The following is a 12,013-nucleotide window of genomic DNA, read 5'->3' as shown; positions in this document are numbered from 1 at the left end:
ATCCTTTATGTAGTAAAACTTATAACAAATATTAAATATTTTATATTATCATGTAATACATATTTAAATAAAATGTGAAATTTATTATGTATACTTATATATGCATATGATTTTCCCCAGAGAGCCAGTTGTCGAACATTTACCTGTACACCACTGTCTTATTCCTTTTAGCCTTTCATTCATCCAAAAAACATTGACTCAACACCACATGGTCCTATTCTCAGTATTGGAGATAGATCGGTGTGCCAAACAACAAAGGAAACAAAATCCCCTGCCCTTCTGGAGCTGGCATTTTCAGGCAATGCTCTCAGTCTCTGGAGCACTAACCACTCTCTGACAGACCATGGCCCTACTTGTTTGTTGTGTTGTTGCACATCTTCCTTCACTGCAATGCAAGCTCCACGAGGACATGCACACTTCATGGATAAGTGGATCAGTGAATGAACATTTGCGTGTGTGAGTATGTGTCAAGGAAAGGAGCTGGATTTCATACTTGGGAGGGACAGTACCTATGAGGTGACAAAGCAAGCCATAAATTGAATGAATTTAGTGGTAGCTTGAGCTCACAGACAGGCCTGAGTATAAGAATTTAAGGATTTTCAGAAATTTCAAAAAGTCATATTTTCCACACGGGGTTTGCACTAAGCTTTGTATTCTGAGGGACAGGGTGACTTCAGCTGACACTGAAATTATGGCTGATGTCCATCCAAGACAGTCTAGACGTGGGGAAGTATACAGGTGCACCTCAGTGTAAATCAGTTACTTAGAACAGATCCAGAAGGTACATCCTCCTAATAGGTGCCAATTTGTAGATGCATGATACAAGGGGACCACAAACAGACCCCGCTCAGGCTGGGACAGGCCTTGCAACACCACCTAAAGGAGAAGGCAGTTGTGGAAACCTCTTTGAAATCAGCTGCACTATGATTCAGGGCATCATGGTGTTTGAGACTGAAGATTCCAGATAGAAATTCAGACAGAAAATGAAGCAAAACATTGGTGGGAGAGCTGGCATCCATCGACAGACAATTTATTTAAATATTGACATTTTTTGTAGAAGGGCAACAGAAGATGTTAGCAGATATGCTCGGTCTAATCTCTGTTCCATCTGCCCAGACAGAATGTCCTAGAGGCTAAGCTCGTTCTGGGCATCAACTCGTTCTGAGGTCTTGGTGGAGGCCAAAAGCTCCCAGAAACTGGTATTGCTTCAAGAAATGGTGGCCAAGGCCAGCAGAATGTTGCGGGAGAAGCCACCCAAGGAGGAAGAGTGAAGTGCGGTAGAGCCAGTGCGTCCTCGTGTGAGAGGCTGCACATGGTCCCAGGCACCGCAGGGTCGTTGGGCAACTGCTCAACTGGACTCAGACAGGTTCTCAGTAAGGAGTCCAACTTTGACCATGCCCCATCAGAAAGGAGGAAATAACATTGTACATGTGGTAAGATTAGAAAGATTTTGCAGAGAGACGCATCAGAAAATTGGCATTAAAATGGGGGGAAAGGCTCATTTGGAGTAAGGTATTCCTGGGTTTAACCGGAGAGATTATGCTCATGAGACCTGGCCTATGTGGGGGTGTGGCGGACCACTACATCCCTACTGTGGCAGTGATGGCACTAAGGAGAGGGCGGAGGAGAAGATGAGGGAGAAGGAAGCAGGACTTACTCACAGAACAGCCCAGAATGGACGTGGGATGCAGGGTTGGTGTGGGTCTGCCTTAGTGCTGGGGTTTGTGGTCAAGCAGGTCCTGCCTCCCACCTTCACCTGCATAGGCACTTGGGCAGTGGCCGTGCCCACCCATTTACTACCAGCCAGACATCCCCCATCACCAAATTATGCCTGGTGGGAGAGGATGCTCCTGAGAGGGCCAGGCAAGCCTCCAGCTCCAGACAGGGTCCTGCCCGGCTCCCAGCTCTGGAAGGGACATCTCATGCGGAATGTTCACAGGGGATGCATGGAGATGCCTTTGGATTCAGTGACACAGGAACTCACTCTTTTGTGTGTGTGGAAAAGAGGGGTTTTTTTTTTCTTTTTTACAAACTGCATCCATGCCGAGAAGCTAACTTGGTTCGTAAATAAGCAGAGATTTCCCTGAAAGGATGAAGCAATGAGAACAGTGACAGAGGAGAGCCATCCTGACTCTCTGGGAAAACAAGACCGGTTAGGAACCTTTCTCTCTTTGCTGTAAGCAGCACTACTCTGAGGGAAAGGTTGCACAAGGCGTGGCATCTCTTTTCTCCTCACTGTCCCCCAGCCGTGATGGAGTTGGAGACAGAGGATAGTCTGGAACTGGAAGAAGAGAAGGTATCAGATGCTGTAACAGCAGTGTTCATTCCTTTGTCTGGGTTCTGCTGTGGCTGCACAGTCTCAAGGTAACCTGGGTGGTTTAGGAAGAACAGCTTTGGATGGCTTTTTATGAGCATCCTTAACTCTATTATAAAAAGAGAAACTTGACCATGCCTGAAATGTCTCCATTCTGCCTTCCCAATGCACAGCTTTGTGGAGATGGAATTCCATCCCAAGCCCAGAAGCTGGCAGAACACTCTGCTGGGTGCCTCAGCACCCCACTCCTCAGCCTCAAAGCCTCTGGTGTTTGGGGTTCTGTTCCGTCCTCTTACATTCCAGTTCTCCTTTCTCCAAAACCAGTAGAAGTTACTCTCATTCGTTGGGAGAGTGTGATTCCATCTAAATAAAAGCCAGAACTTTGATTCATCTAAATCAGTGGTGTTCTGGAAATTCATGGAGCCAAATGAATTGTCAAAATGACGGCAGAGGTGGAGGGGGCACTACTGATACTTAACAGGAGTGGGGACAGCATGTTAGCCCTATATGGTGAAACATTGCCGCACTTCCTGCTTGACTCTCAAATATTCCCCACTGGACATTCACACCACTGAAAATCACATTCATGGTTACCTCAGACTAGAACTTACGCTCTTTTATTTTTTTAAACTCTTCTACAGATAAACATTAAGTCCGTTCCATAGTTTTAGTAATGCTCAATTTCTCTGGAATAGTATGTAAATCAAGGGAAGACTATACTTTGTTTCACTTGAAACTTGACCAAAAGTTGCTCCCAATTTTGGAAAATCTTGCCGCTAGTTGCAAAACACAGCTCATGGCACTGAACGTGCCAGTGCAGCAACTCACCGCGCTACATCCTTCGGCGTCTGCAGCTTTCACACTCATGGTGATGCCGCGTTTAGTTGATAGCAGTATTTGGACCTGAGTATCTGTATGTTGAAATACATCTCATGTTCTCATATACTACTCGCCTTTTATTATGCTTTTATATTATACTTGGGTCATTTCATGGTCTTTTAAAAAACTTTGTGTCTAGGTAGGTTGCATTTCCTTTCAAGATAATAAAGGGGGAAAATTATACGAGATTCATCATAAGCAGGGGCATTGGCACTGATACAATGAGTTGAGATGAAGTGGTCTGGAAGTTCTAGAAGTCCCATCAGGGTTCTTTATGGCTATAAATGATTTGCTTTATCAGCAAGAACATGAGGGTTACTAACTGCTTTGAGCCTTTTTCTTGGTTTTTCTGTCTCTTCTCTCCCCACCTCCCCCATTCTGAATTTTGATCGCTGCCCACTGTTGGGTACAGCTTTGGCGACTCTGTAAGTGGTCTTGCTGGAATCAATGGACAGGCCCTGCTGGTTTCCTACACTGGACAAGAAGCAGTTTTCACGCCTTCCTAGTCTGTATTTCAGCCCCTTGTGTTGTGTTGCCCGTGTGAGATCTGACAGCTGGAGTGCAGCTGAGGGTACAGAGTTCACTCATTTTGAAAAATATAGAAAATCTATATGTTTGACACATGAGCTGCCAGTGCCCCCTGCTTTCCTGTGGGCTGATACAGATAGTGGTACATTACGGGACCCCTATATTTCACCTCGTATTTGGAGCCTTTCAAACAAAACTGTTGTTTCTTTTTAGCTTTAACTACCTCACCAGATTTAAATTTTATGTCCTATTTAAGCTAGCATCCTACCTCATTTCTGCCTGTGATATGACTGTTTTGCGCAGTGCAAAAGAAGTGCCTGGTGAGATAAATAGGAATGTATATATCTGTAATTTCAGTTTCAAAGAAATTGGTGCTTTCCTTGGGTTAAAACTACTGCTACAGTATTTACTCAGTTTTCCAATTATAATTCTGATCTTCATGGTAGAATTTTAAATCATGTAGCTGGAAAGGCAGTTCAACATCATTTCTCTTCATTTATGTCCATGTTGTATTATTTCAACATAATCACACTATAGTTGAATGATTTATGTTTATAGTATGCCATTTATATTTGAAAATGTGCATATAGATATTGCAATAATTCTAATAACTGCATTTTACTCTATTTTCAGTGGCAGGAAAATGTAATATTCCACCACATTGAGTTACAAAAGCTACATAGTATAATCTTACTGGGACATTTATTCAGTGCATAAACTGTGCACTGTCAAAAATTTTTCATTGTTATTGGGAAATTAAGACTATAACAAACCTCACATGCATATATACATAACAGTTTTACATTTCCAGTGGTTAAAGCTAACATAATAAATAATTCCTTTTTTCTGTCTTTGTTAGAGGAATGATTAAAAACAAATGTAGATGATTTACATTAGTATTTGTGTCCTGCTAATTGCATAGACCTGTATCTTTCCATGGAGGTGTAACCTACATTTTTATATCTCTTTTCAGAGGCAGACTGCCACAGTAGAGGCAGCTCAGACCATCTATGTATTATTCTAAATATTTGTTCTTTGGAGCAGACAAAGTCAGTTATGCTGAGGGAAGATCCATTTACAAATCAGCAATATAGATCTGGGTCTGAGATTTTCTAGGATAACAGAAGACCCTGGAATAGCTAAAAAACCCCTTCCAATAACTGCATAACTGTTCTGGTTATTATTGCTGAGCAACAAATTACCCCGTGGTTTCTATGGGTCAGGAATTCAGGAGGGGCTTGATCGGGCAGTTCTCTCCTACAGCTGCAGTCAGACAGTAGCTGGAGTCACCCACTTCCAGTGGGGTGTCTGGAATAGCCAGGAGCTGGCCAGGCATTTTTCTCTCTGCTTTCATGGTCTTAGGCGTCCTTTTGCGCTCTCTCCCCGTGGACTACGTGGGCTTCCTCACAGCATGGTGGCCCAGGGGCAGCTGGATTGCTTCCATGGCAGCTCAGAGTTCTAGTGCCAGTATTCAAGGAATGAGACAGAAGCTGCCTGCTTCCCACAACCTGGCCTCAGAAATCATGCAGAGTCACGTTCACTTCATACTGTTGGTTACGACCAAATTAAAGCCTGCCCAAGTTCATGGAGAGGGACCATAACCCATCCTTCTGGAAAGAGTGTCAAGGAGACACTGTAGGAGAGGATGTGGTATGTGTGCTTGTCGGGTGTGACAACCCCACTCAGCCTGTGACGCCTTCATGGAGCTGCATCCTTCTTGCTTCTGCTGGGAGAGCCCAACCTAAGTTTTGAACACAGCCAGAAATGAAAACAAGCTTCTGAAGATGAGGTCATCAGGCAGTTTACTATCTTTGGCAAAAGACCAGAACACTGTGCTAGTGTAAGTGCTCACACAGTATGTGAGGCAGCGCCATCTTTTAAAGGGGCTGAAATATAGTTTCAGTTATTTTTCTAGGACTGTGAGTAAGGAAAAGCTGTGGTTTTGCCACAGACATTGCACATACCCCCTCATCCTCTTCCTCCCTGCTTTCCTTCACTGTTAGAAGTTTCTTTCTCCTCTATTGATGCCAATTTCATAGCGGTGGGTAGATGTAATTGTATGATATAGGTTAGACAGAATTTACTCATAAAACTATATATTTTGTCATTCATATGACAAGTATCGTATGATATCACTTATGTGTGGAATCTTTAAAAAAAAATGATAAAATTCTATTTACAACCCCCAAACAGACTCATGGACGTAGAAAACAAGCTATCATTACCAAAGGGAAAAGGGTGGGGAGGGGTAAATTACAGGTTGGGGATTTCCAGACACACATTACTATATATAAAATAGGTAAACCACAAGGACCTACTGTCTAGCACAGGGAACTATATTCAATTTCTTGTAATAACATAATGGAAAGAATCTTGGGCTGTTTTGAAATTATTATTTTGTTTAAAAATTTTTAATGTATTTTTTAAAATGAAGTATTCTACACTTGAAAACAGTATCAGTACTCTGAGACTTTCCCTTTGTCCTGCTTCATTCGTTCATTCTTTCACTCATCAAGGCTATAAGTACATTTGCACGCTAGCCACTACGCTCAATACACCTGGCAAGATAAAAATGTAGGCATTGTTGACTCCTGAGCTTCTCCATACTCTAAAAATCCTATTAAGACTTAAAATATATATAGCTATATTAATTTGGACTCTTTTAAGTGCACGTGTCAGAATCTATTGCTTTGCATAGCTTGGAAAACTGGAATGGCGCACCTGGATCCAGGAAACCAAACAAGGTTGTTAGGTTGTCAGTTCTCTCCTCACTCCCTCCTCTCTTGACTCTGCTCTGCCTGTGGGTTGACCTCATCCCCACCTGCCGCAGTTAGAGTTCCCCGGTGCTGAAGATGGCGGCCAACACCTTCCAGCTCTGTGGCCTCCATCCCTCCCACTCCAAACTGAAACTTTGATTGGCTCTGTTTGTGTCCTATGCCTATCCCTGGAGCCAATCCCTGTGGCCAATGGAATGAGGTTGGAACAATCTATAAAGTGAGGGAGTGTGGGTCCTGCATGGAGAACTGTAATATGCCCCCAGTGAGGCTCAGGCCACTTCTTTCTTTCTGTTCCAGTTACTATGGCCTTGATGCCTGGCTAGCCTTCCAGCCTCTGGTCCTCTTAACTCCAGCATCCCGTACTCCATTGGCAGATTCATCTCCTTAGAACTTCTCTTTTTCATGCCACTCCTCTTCTCAAAAAGTTTCCAAGAATCCTCATTCTCCAGGATACATCCCACCTTCCTTGTGTGGCATTCTAGGACCTCAACACACTGCCCAGATCTGTTCACCTGCCCAATCTCCTGTCTCACTTCTTCCTTCACAGAATCTCTACTCCAGTGCCATGGGTCTACTCCCTCCACACAGATAACAACATTCTACCCCCATGCACTTGCTCCCCCATTTCCCTTACATAGAAGGCCCAGTTTGCCTCCATTCCTGATCCCCACTCATCATTTGGAGACCCTCCAAAGTCCTGCGTCTCCAGGAAGCCTCACTGACCATCTCATGCCAACATGGCCATTCAGATTTTTACCCTTTCTTCAGGATAAATCCTATAATTCCATAGACACTTTCTCATAGGACCCATTTCTGCCTCTCATCATCCTGTTTGCTTTGCTATTATTTGTATCAATTTCATTACTTCTGTATATTTAAAGTCTAGTGGAGGATCCACGAAGTGGCAGGAAAGGTATACAGTTATCAATCCCTGAGGGTTATATGGACTCTGAGCAGAGCCGGCTCACACGAGAGTCCATCATGGGTTCAGTAGAAATATGAATAGATTCACAGGGGCTTTAAATTCCCCTGCTGCCTCCAGACGGGTGCTGGCACACTCCTCGTGGAAAGAGGATCTGAGTTGTATCTACAGCTCCAACCCAGGGCAAGGCCAAGATAGAGAACTACACAGACTTTGGATCCAGAGGAGGTAGCTCAGATGGTTTTACCATGATTTCCTTTCAAAATGTGAAACAGTAAAAGGCCAGGAAGGACATTTAACAAATGAGAGAGAAGCCGTTGTTAACAATTCTTCATTTAAGTAGCAAACTTGGCAAAGGGATGCTTTGATGGACTTAAGAGCTCCTTCAGAACGTTTCCTTCTGCTGTAATAATCCGTTCCATTGTGTTATGATGTAATTATAATCACCACCCAGTGTCCAAAGTCAGAGCAGAAGAAAAGAAGTGCTAAGAGAAAGAAGTATCTGGAAATATCTCACTTGCTGGCTTTCTGCTTTTTCAGAACTAAAAGGCAACATCTCTTTATTCTTTGATCACTGGGGTATAGATTTACAATGCTTATAATATGATTGTACTAGAAATGTGTACCACAGAGATGGTGCAAGTGATGTCAAACTGAGGGCTCAGCGGAGGACCCATTTGGAGAAGGGAAGTATCTCTCTGTTCAAGAGACAATTAGCAATGAGTAGAACAGATAAACCATCCTGGGACCTCCATCGAAAGTTCAAGTTCTCCTCTCTTGGGCAACACGGGGAGGTGACCTGGAACTCTCACTTTTACCATGTTTCTGCTTTTGGGGGAGAGTAGGTGAAACGGCAAAATACTATGGCTGCCAGGTCAGTGGGTTTCATAGACCTAGAGGGATGAGGGACCTAACGAGAGAGCAAATTCTTGACCAGCTCCACATTCTAGTGTATGCATGAAGTTCCAGGAAGAAGTTCCAGAAGAAACCCAGAAGCACGTGCACTCCAAGGTTCCAGATCCATTTAGGAAGACAGGAAACATCTCTGTGGATGAGGAAGAACTGAATGTGCTTTGCAGGCTACAATTGCCCAGAATTTGCCTGATCCTCTATTACAGTTTTCACAGGGAGTGTTTAGTCTGAGTGTTTTCTCTTGCGTAAACTTCTTGCATATATTTTCTGCAAGAGTATTTGTCCCACTTTATGGTGTTTGATAGAATTAATAATTGGGAGAATTCATGGAAGATGGCATGGAAAATGGGGCACAGCAGCAATCCATTGTAAAACAGAGGTGTTACTCTCAAGATCTAACCCAGGCAGTCCAGAAGGCTTGAGTAAATTACACCCCAAGGTGGCCCAGATTCCCGTATCACTTACCTTGTTGGACCAAAGCATCATCCTCAGCTCACACCCCTGTGCTCTTGGGAACCCTTATAGCCAAATGAAGGAAGGGAAAGCCCTCAGGCCAGATTCCTGACGAGTTGACATTGTATGTTTGTGCTGCTCAGAGCCGACTTCCAACTTCGGCTGCATCCCAGCCTCCCTCAGAGGCAGCTCTGAAGGACAGTGGTGAGCTTCCTAAGCTTCAAGCAGTACGCTTGGCTGTTCGCTTCCTCGAGAGGTTATAAAGGGACTCCTGACCAGCGGCAAATGACTGGGCTGGGTGGCCAGGGGCCTGCAGTGAATGAGACTGCAATATCAGAGACAGGGAATACTGGGGAAGGAGTGGGTGGCTGTATCTACGGGCCCTTTGTGTGCACCGGAAAGCACCCCTCACAGAGGAGGGGCTTAACAACCAGGTGGACAGTAAGCTTCCTCCCATGAACATTGGCCAGGTCTGCTCTCAGCCACTCTGGTGCCGGGGAGAGCAGTAAGGCTTCCAGGAACCTTGGAGTTGTGACCACCACCGGCTTACTTTGGGCTACTCAGGACAGCCTGGCAGCAGGTGAAGAAAAGAGCTACTATGTCCGAGGGGGCGTTCAGCCCTGGCCAGCACATCAGCCTCATCCTCATCCCTGCACGGCCCTCAGCCACTGGCCAGATCGGAGCTGAGAGGAGAGAGACATTCTAAACCAGATTTGATTGAAGTGTACAAGTAGGTCTAGACTAAGTTATCCTGGAAAATTATGATGTCTAAATTATAATTAAAAACTAGGGGCTATGCCTGAGATGATATTAAGCTTGGGAAAGAGTGAAAGCTGCAATTGGAGAAAAATAAAGCCATTTTCTGCTTGTACGTCATCTAGTTGAACCTTTTTAATAAACTAGTTATAAGCATATTGCTCAGAAACATGAAGGAAAACCCCAGAAGAATCAGCTAAAAGACAGGAAAAAGGTTGCCCCTGGGAAGCATGATTTGGGGTTGGAGAAGAATATCTTTTCATTAGGAGTTTTGCTCATATGGGTTTTTAAACTGTGTGCATCTGAGACTTTGGTAAACATAACATTTTATTTAAATAAAGCAAATATTCTTATGTGGAAAGGAAGGGTAGGGAGAAAGATTGACATAGAAAGCTTAGAAACCCAGAATGGACCTGTTCTTAAAAGTACAGGGCATAATTTTGAGTTAAAAACCCTTGGAATCTTCTAGTCCAGGTTTCTTAATCTGGAATGTGTGGTTAGGGAATCCGTGGATGAGGGTCCAGGGGTCTGTGAATATCCTTGAAGATTTTCCATTCAAAATGTGTACGTGTACATTTTAGGGGAGTGGAGGGGATACTTAACTTTCGCTGGATTCTTAAAATCCCACCCCCAAGTGAGTAAGAACTACTGATCTGATGTCATTTGTGTAAGATAACAACAAAAGAACCTAAACCTTTGCAAAGGAGCGTGCACGTTTGGTGATAGTGAGTCTACGCTGCACCGTATTGTTTATAGTAGCTCCACTGAAGGGTCGGTGGGATTGGGTGTGAGTCAACGAGGGCTTTTATATTATCCATATTGTTTGGATTTTTTAGATAATACGAATATATTAGGCATTTTTTTTATGTGTAAGAACTTTTGAACTATTGATTTAATTGGTTCTTCTCATAGTACAGTTGAGAAAATGAATTCCAGAGATGTGGCCTGACTGTCCAAGTCACAAACATGTGCAGAGGCAAGACAGAAAGCAAATCTGCTCCATCCCACCCTCCCGTTCATTACGGTGCCCTGGTGGCATTCAGAACTGGTTTCAGGAGATCTCTGCTACCTTCTGGGTTAATCCCTTTGCCAAGCAAACTGTAAACTGTTAAGTCATATTGTATTTGCACATACACATACAGTTATACAAACCAAACAGTTTTACAAATGTTACGACAATACCACCACCGTTCCTTACTTATGGTTAGAAGGAGGTAGTAAGAAAAATTGATTTACACAAGATTTCTGTGTCAGAGTCAGATTCCAGAGGTTTTGGTTTTTGAAGTCTTGCTTTTCTGCTAGATCTCACTGCCTGATCAGTATGAGCAGTAGGTCTAAGATGTACCTGGTGAGGATCACAAAATACTAGGGGGCTGCGCTCCCTGAGTGATAAAGCGTAGGGACTTGAGTCACACTGCCAGGTTTGAATCTTTTTTTTTTAACACTTACCTGCTGTGTGACTTGTGCCAAGTTGCTCAACCTCCCCGAGTCTCCATTTCCTCTTCTGTAAAATAGGAATAATAACAATACCAGCTTCTAGGATTGTTGTAATAATATGTATAAAAGCACTTAGCACTGCATCTGGTGTAAGTCAGTGTTAGCTGTTATTCTTACCAGATGATTCTCAAAGGGGGGTCTCCTTTTCAGGTGCAGAGGAGCTTAGACAAAAGCAGGATATCCGGGAACACCTACTCAGACAAGGTGTCAGGCTGTGTGTCCCCAGCTGAGGGCAAGACGTCCAAGAGGGACGTTTCAGGGAGAAGTCCCTCACTGCTCGCCCTTTCCCATTGTGCCAGTTCCCCTTGTGGACAGATTTCTTATCCCCCACACTCACTTTATTATTTCACAGGTTGGGAGCAGGTAAAACATATGCTGAGCCCCTGAAGAGTAGGTGTGTGGAAGAGGAAAACCTTAAGTCTCTTACAATCACCACCAACAATTCTACACTTATTAGAGGGCACATTCCAAAAACTTCCAACACTGTCAGCCTCTCCATGGCGATGGCATGGCGCAGGGGTGCTTCCTAGCACAGGGACAGCTTCTACTTCCAGGGGCCTGAGGATGAGCAGGTGTGCCTGTAAAACTGGAAATTCCTGGGCCACATCCCTTGAAACTTTGATTTGGTAATCCAGCATGACTTTTGCTAGCTGAGTTTCCCAGTGTGCCCCTGACCACCTGCTTCAGAACCAACTGTGAGTTTGTTGAAAAGCGTAGCTTCCTGGATGATTCTGACAAACATTAAAGTACGGAAACCACCAGAAAGGACTTTTGCAAACTTGGCCTCTTCTGCGGCAAATCAAATAGGCAGTAAGGTTATGAGGGATTCATGGTGTTGTAGCAACCTAGGTGCAGAGCGATCATGGTGATTGATCCACGCCCTTAACCAGTAGGGATCTACCCTCAGAAAATTACCCACCTGTCTATTTTTCTCTGTTGGAGCCTAACTTAGCAACTCAGAGTTGGAATCTTCCT

The sequence above is a fragment of the Vicugna pacos genome, chromosome 5 (assembly GCF_048564905.1).
Source record: "Vicugna pacos chromosome 5, VicPac4, whole genome shotgun sequence".
NCBI lineage: Eukaryota > Metazoa > Chordata > Mammalia > Artiodactyla > Camelidae > Vicugna > Vicugna pacos.
This window is presented reverse-complemented; position numbering follows the sequence as displayed.